The sequence below is a fragment of the Corvus brachyrhynchos genome, unplaced genomic scaffold, assembly GCF_000691975.1.
Source record: "Corvus brachyrhynchos isolate BGI_N302 unplaced genomic scaffold, ASM69197v1 scaffold46, whole genome shotgun sequence".
NCBI lineage: Eukaryota > Metazoa > Chordata > Aves > Passeriformes > Corvidae > Corvus > Corvus brachyrhynchos.
The window spans coordinates 189,948-196,354 of NW_008238838.1; the positions used below are offsets into that span (position 1 = coordinate 189,948).

At 42.5% G+C, this 6,407-nt stretch overlaps 1 long non-coding RNA gene across 1 annotated transcript in view; it reads right to left on the minus strand.

Moving 5' to 3' along the window:
* The window catches only part of LOC108447711, a 6,730-nt gene extending 3,751 nt beyond the window's left edge, over positions 1 to 2,979 (minus strand). Inside the window, exons 1-2 of the long non-coding RNA XR_001863381.1 lie at positions 2,550 to 2,979; positions 1,838 to 2,460 (exon numbers count right to left, since the gene is read on the minus strand). This is a non-coding gene — a long non-coding RNA (uncharacterized LOC108447711). The remainder of the gene's footprint in view (positions 1 to 1,837; positions 2,461 to 2,549) is intronic.
* Positions 2,980 to 6,407: the final 3,428 nt, after the last annotated feature.

Consider the following 6,407-nt stretch of genomic DNA (forward strand, 5'->3'; position numbering starts at 1 on the left):
GGCCCCCCCAGCCGAGAAGGCTGGGACTGGGTTTGTGATTGTTCGCTGTTACTGCCGTAGGTATTGCTGTTTGTTCGACTGGTTATACGCATATAGATATCTAATAGTAAAGAACTGTTATTCCTGTTCCTCATATCTTTGCCTAAAAGCCCCTTGATTTCAAAATTATAGTAATTCGGAGGGAAGGGGGTTGCAATTGTTTTTTTCTTCCATTCCAAGGGAGACTCCTGCCTTCCTTGGCAGACACCTGTCTTTCAAACCAAGACACTAATGAACCAGAGGATCACAGTTCCAGGTAGGCGGTGTGTTACATCTTTTACTGGGGGGGGCTTTTAAAAAAATGTATAAACTCTAGGGGAGGGGGGCTGCAATTTTCATTTTTACAGTAGTAAACAACAGTGGTTTGGAGTTTGGCTGGGGTGGGACAAGTCTGGGGCAGCTGATGGTGTTTGGACTTTTTATTTTTGTCTTAAAAGTATATTTAAAAAATAAAAAGTAGAAGTGAAAATAAAAATAAGTGTAAATGAAAGCAAAAATAAAAAGGTGAAAATTAAAGCAAATAACAGTAAGTGAAAATAAAAGTAAGCAAAGCTTAAAGCAAAACTTACTTTCAATTTTTGCTTTAAAGCAAAAGTTAATTTTAAAAAATAAAAGTAAAAATAAAGTATTTTAAGGCTGTTGTGTTTTGCTTGTACAAAGATCCCGTGCACTTGGTCTAAATCATCTTCAATTGTGAAGCCTCTCCCCTTCCAATTAAGCACAAAACATAGAATAAACGTTCTCTCCCCAAACAAGAACAGGAATTTCTTTGACCACAAACGAGCTTTATGGTCATGTTTACACATCCAGTGCTGCCTGAGAGGCTCCAGCTCTGCTGTTAAAGCTGGTCTAAAATATAAAACTGGTTTCTACAGAAGTTCAGTCAAGTAATCCATGTGCTCAAGTGATAATTAATCAATTGATTAAATCAATTAATTAAACTGCTATCAAGTAATCCATGTGCTCAAGTGATAATCAATTGATTAAATCAATTAATTAAACTGCTACAGCTGTGCCTCCAGGAGTTAAGATGGGAAGTGTATCTCCAGTCCTTATTTTGCCATTTAAATCTAAATTTTACCTGGAATTTGCTACAGAGCACCAGGAAACTTAAACTGTACACAGACATCTACATGGTAATTTAGTTTTCCTTCAGTCAATAATTAAAACCAGCAGCTGAGTGTTTTCCATGCTTCATTGAATCCCTAGGAAAGACAAGGATTTTGGGCCAACTCCTCTGTTCTGCTCCCACCTTCCAAAGGCTTCCGTAACAAAAATGTTTTGATACAACATTAAGTTAAAGAAGAACTACAGCACAACACAAAACCTTCTTAAACCTAAAAAACTCTCTGTTTTAAACCCCTGAGAGTTTTTTCTTTTAAATCCAACTAAAATTCTCTTTAAAACCCAACAAACTCACACTTATGGCCCTGTGTAGAACATTACACATTCTAAGACAAATACTTTTAATATCAAGATAAACTAAATCAATTTCACATTTACTTAAGTATCTTTCTGTGACACTGCTGAGGCCCAAGGTGTAGTTAAGACTCAGCCCCCACCTGAGCCGTGACACAGCTTGGCCAGGTAGAATTTTTTTCTGATAAATTGCAGAATTAGGTGGGTTTTGTCCATTGTGTTGCAGATAGAGTCTCCCAGTGAGGAAGAAACAAAGGAAGAAACAAGAGCTGCACCATGTCCATCAGATGCCAGCAGCCCACAGAGGGAAAAGAGAACCACCTAAACCCAGCACAAAAGGACATTTTTCCCACCCCTTCATGGCAGTGACAGCACTCACCAGGTGATGGAGCAGCTGGTGGAGCACTGGTAGCACATTGTAAGACAGCACATCAGGTCAGCAGAACAGATGTATCACAAATATGCTGCAAATCAAGTAAAAATTATGTTATTTGATAAGCTCAACACCTCTCTCCTACACTCACACATGAATGCAGGAACTACGTACTTTACTTTCCAACAGTATAACCCTGAGAAATGAGGGGCAATTAAAGTCACCAGTAGAGAAAGATGAAAAAGAGGCAACTGCTGTTCTTTCAGCATCCCAGCACCAGCTCTGGAGAGCAGCTTTTCCAGGTTTTGCTGCACTGTTGATGGCTTAAGTTGGGTTTCCAAGTAGTGCTGGCAGCTCATTGTTCAAATCCAGGTAACTCATCTTTTAATCCAGGTAACTCAGGCCCCCACCACAATATCACCGTAACTGCTGATCCCAATATAATTATACTAATATCCCCAGCACACACAATCCAACCAGAGGAAAGTATTGGATAATGATATTAAGCATTAGAAAAACCTTTCTTTATCTTTATACCCAACTTTCAACTGAGGCAAGAGGGCAGAGAGAAGCCTGGCTGCTGTTGCAGTTGGAGACTCCGAAGATGAGCTCAGGTTTGCTGAGGCGTCCTGAGGAAAAAAAGGTTCACCAGATTTTAGCAGCTGCACGAAAGATGTTTCCAAGTTGCTTTCTGGAAATCAGTAAGATGTGTAATCACCATCTCATCAGACTCCACTGTGCTGAGAAGGATGCTCTTTGTGAACTCGAAACACCTCACAGAACCAGCAGAAACTGGGCATGATGAGGCATCCTAACACCAGCCTTAGCACTCACACAGTGCATGAACCACCTCATGGCCTGCAGGGAAAAGAAATATTATTAAGGTTAATAAACAGGGAAATTTGTTTGGTGAAACACATTGGCACACCTGGATTTTTAAATTTTATTTCCCCCCACAAAATATAGTCACTGGTATCTATTTTCAAAGCAGTGCTGGGAAAAGAAACACCTACCTGACATTCATAGACATGTCAGGAAAGAGATGAGTGATGTGAGCACTATGAGACTCCACAGATGATACCTCTAGGGGAAAATTGTGTCTTTTTCAATACTGCCATTCTAACTCTTAAGATTCATCATATTGGAGCATCTCATTATTATACACAGGCATTCAGCAAACTGTTTGCTGGTCTGAAGTCTCACAAAGTACATGGAAATGAATTAACAATTAACAATGAATTTATCACCCCTGTTACACTGTTAAACTCTTGCTGGAACCCAGAGCATCCTGCAAGCAGGAGCAGCCTCCTCTCCACAAAACACTTCATGATCACCACTCAGGCACATCCAAGAACCTCCAGCCTCCCAAAAAAACTACTCCAGCCAGAGCTGGAAAACTTCCCCCTCCTTGGTAGCACTTCTCCAGTTCTGTTCCCTTCTCTGGACAACCTCCAGCACCACCATGCCTTTGTAGTGAGGGACCCAAACTTGAACACACTATTCAAGATGCAGCCTCACCACAACCTTGAATGAGATCCAAGTTGTGCATCCTCATAGAGGAAAAAACCATGTACTGCTGACTGTTGTTTCTTAAATCACTTGAGTTAATAGGCAAGAAATGCATTAAAAAAAAAAAAAGTATGAAATATTATAAGTTCTGGAAGAGATGAGTGACCTAGAAAATCCAATTGTCCTCTGAACAGCAATTGCATTAAGTTTGGAAGCTAAGTATAATAATTAAGCTGAAAGAGTAGATTTTAGTGGTGCTTGAAGTGCTAATTTCAACTACTCTTCAAACCATGAATCTCCAGCAAGAGTCTCAGCAGTAACAAAGGTTTTGCATACGGATCCGAGTACAGAGGGTCTGTAAAGCACCTCAGCTCGTCCAGCAGCAATTTTCCATATGGTCTCAAGAATTTCTCTTCTCTCCAGCTGAGGCAAGAGGGTTCCCAAATCACACCCAGCCATCCTCCAAAGGCTTCCATGGCCAGTTCCTTCAGGGTAAAAGCCCGTTCCTGACATTTACCAGCAGCAGAGGATTTGTGGAAATGGGAAAACTTTTACATCCCCCTTTTCATGACATTCTCCCAGCCCTTACTATGAGACAACTTGTGAATTCAACCTGGGAGCACGAGGGTCCCTATTCCTTCCAAACACTTCAGCACGTGTGTTCTGGATACCTCAATCAATTCTCCAAGTTTAGTTGTGCAGCAGAGAATATTTCTCATCAAAACCACCGGTCTTAGTGTTTCTGTGTGCCAATAGACAAGAAAAAAAGTAAAATGCAGGGAAGAATTACCTTAGATCCTGGCTTGTGCATCATTTAAAGCTTAACAACATGTGGAACAACAAAGAGACACAGCATTGCTTTCTGGCCAAGGTATTTTCAGGGAATCACAGCCCACAGTCCATGGAAAAAGAAAATCATCCACATCTCTGCGTCTCCCTGGGGATCAACAGCGCAGACATGCTACAGGAACGACACAAGGAATCGAATGTTCTGTCAGAAAATAAAAGGAACAGCATCTCTCAGGTCTGTGTATGATAAATAATGAGGTCTCCGGTAATTAAACTCACCCAGGCACAGATCCTAACCCACCTTGGAGAGGCAGGGACTCCAATGGAACAAGGTGTCCAGCTCTCACCTATTTCAGGGCCCCCTGTGTCCACAGCACAGGACCAGCAACAGTTTTGGGAGGACAATGGGGACTTTACCAATCGCTTGCACCTTGCCTACTCATGGAATCCCAGAATGGTTTGGGTTGAAAGGGATTTTAAAGATCATCTCATTCCAACCCCCTGCCATGGGCTGACTCTCTACTCAATGAGCTTTATTCCTTTCCAGCTTCACTGGGAGAGAAGATGTTCCAGGAAATATCAATTCCACACCCAGGCTAGCTGGGAACTGTTCAACAAACACAGCCACAGCCTCAACAACCTCATGTCTTCTTTCTACTCTGTTGACACAAGGAACATTAGTCATTATGTCAAATATGGGGCAGCTCTATCACCTAACATGGTAACAGGTAATTTTGGGTGCCCAGTTCAAAGAAACCCTCTTGGTCTTGGAGTGTGATCCCACCGAACCTGTCGAAACACACAGCAGGATGATTACTATTTGCTTTCCCATTTATTCAAAGAAAGAAGAAACATCACCAGCAAAACCGACATTTTATGCAGCAAAATCCTCAGTAAGAGATTCAGCACTGCAAAGATAACATTAGGGCAGAAAAAAAACCCAGGAAAAAAGTAACATTAGTTGATCAAAGGGGAAAGAGATTGTTTTCCCCCTCTTTTCAATCCGAGCTCAGTACACCAGCTTGTAACCTCTGCACTGAGCTTCCCATTAATGGCAGCCAGTCTGTAACAACTTGACACAATGACCCCACTTCTAGTCCCAGGAGGATTATTAACAATGGGAGCACATCACCTCAATGGAGCACGATACGAGCTCTCACTCCAGTACTGGAGATCCACATCAGCCCGACTTAAAGGCAACCAGATCCTGGAGAAATCATTGCTCAGGAGGGCAGCCTGCTTTAGAATCCCAATTAACCATCCTCTGTGTGTGGGTGCCAAATGAGGGAGCCCAAAACACTGCACTTGGTTTTTTCTGCTCCTCAAGGTTTTTTTCTGGACAGCTGCCAGCAATGCGAAGCATTGGTCTTCTTCCAGCCCTGCTCCAAAAGGAGAAAATATAAAAATAAAATACAAAAGTAAAATTTAAAAATGCCAAATAAAAAATTAAATAGGTAATACTCCCTCTTCCAGGGAGCTCACATCGGGCTGGGAATTGCAACTGGTTTGAGCCAGGGGGGATTTTTCTTTCCTCCCAGCCTGTGCAGCCCAGGAGGCATGTCTTCAGACTAAACTGGCTCTTGCATTTCTTAGGGGAATACAGTAAAGGCATTGGAAGATAAAATCAATGCTGTTTGTGCTCCCCTATTCACCCAGCCCAGCCCTCAACCAAGGACATGGCACAAACATTTTAGATGTTGATGATGAACTTTTGGATGATGATTAGTGATGTTCTTTCACTAATCCTCCTAATGCTATCTTTTAAATTCGGTTTTGTTCTCAATGGCAGGAAGGATCCCCCCACACTGTTCTCCTGCAAACAAAAGGAGACACCAACAGCAAGGCAGACACCCCTAATGGGAAGGTTTTGTTTAGAAGTGACCAGCTCCAAGGGGGGAATAGAGGTGTTGGAGAAAAGCTGAGACCACTGCAGGGCTCTCAGAGACTTACCAAGGCCATCCATACACCCACCCCCAGCCAGCTAAAACCATAATTTTGCTTCAAGGGTCTTTCTCCAAGCTGAGCCCCCTGCCCAGCAAATATCCCACCTCCCAGGACCACCACACCCCTGGATCACATGCCTAACTCAGCTTCTGATGAAAAACAAGCAGGAGAGCAGCTACCCTCCATCATTTCTGTCCACTGGACACCCACCCTTCCCTGGGCAGATTTGTCTGCATTAAATCACACATAGTCCCACCCCTCAGATATTTGATCCACAGCCCAAACCATTTTGAAGCCTTAGCCTGCAACATTGTGTTCAAGAGATCCAGAGGAG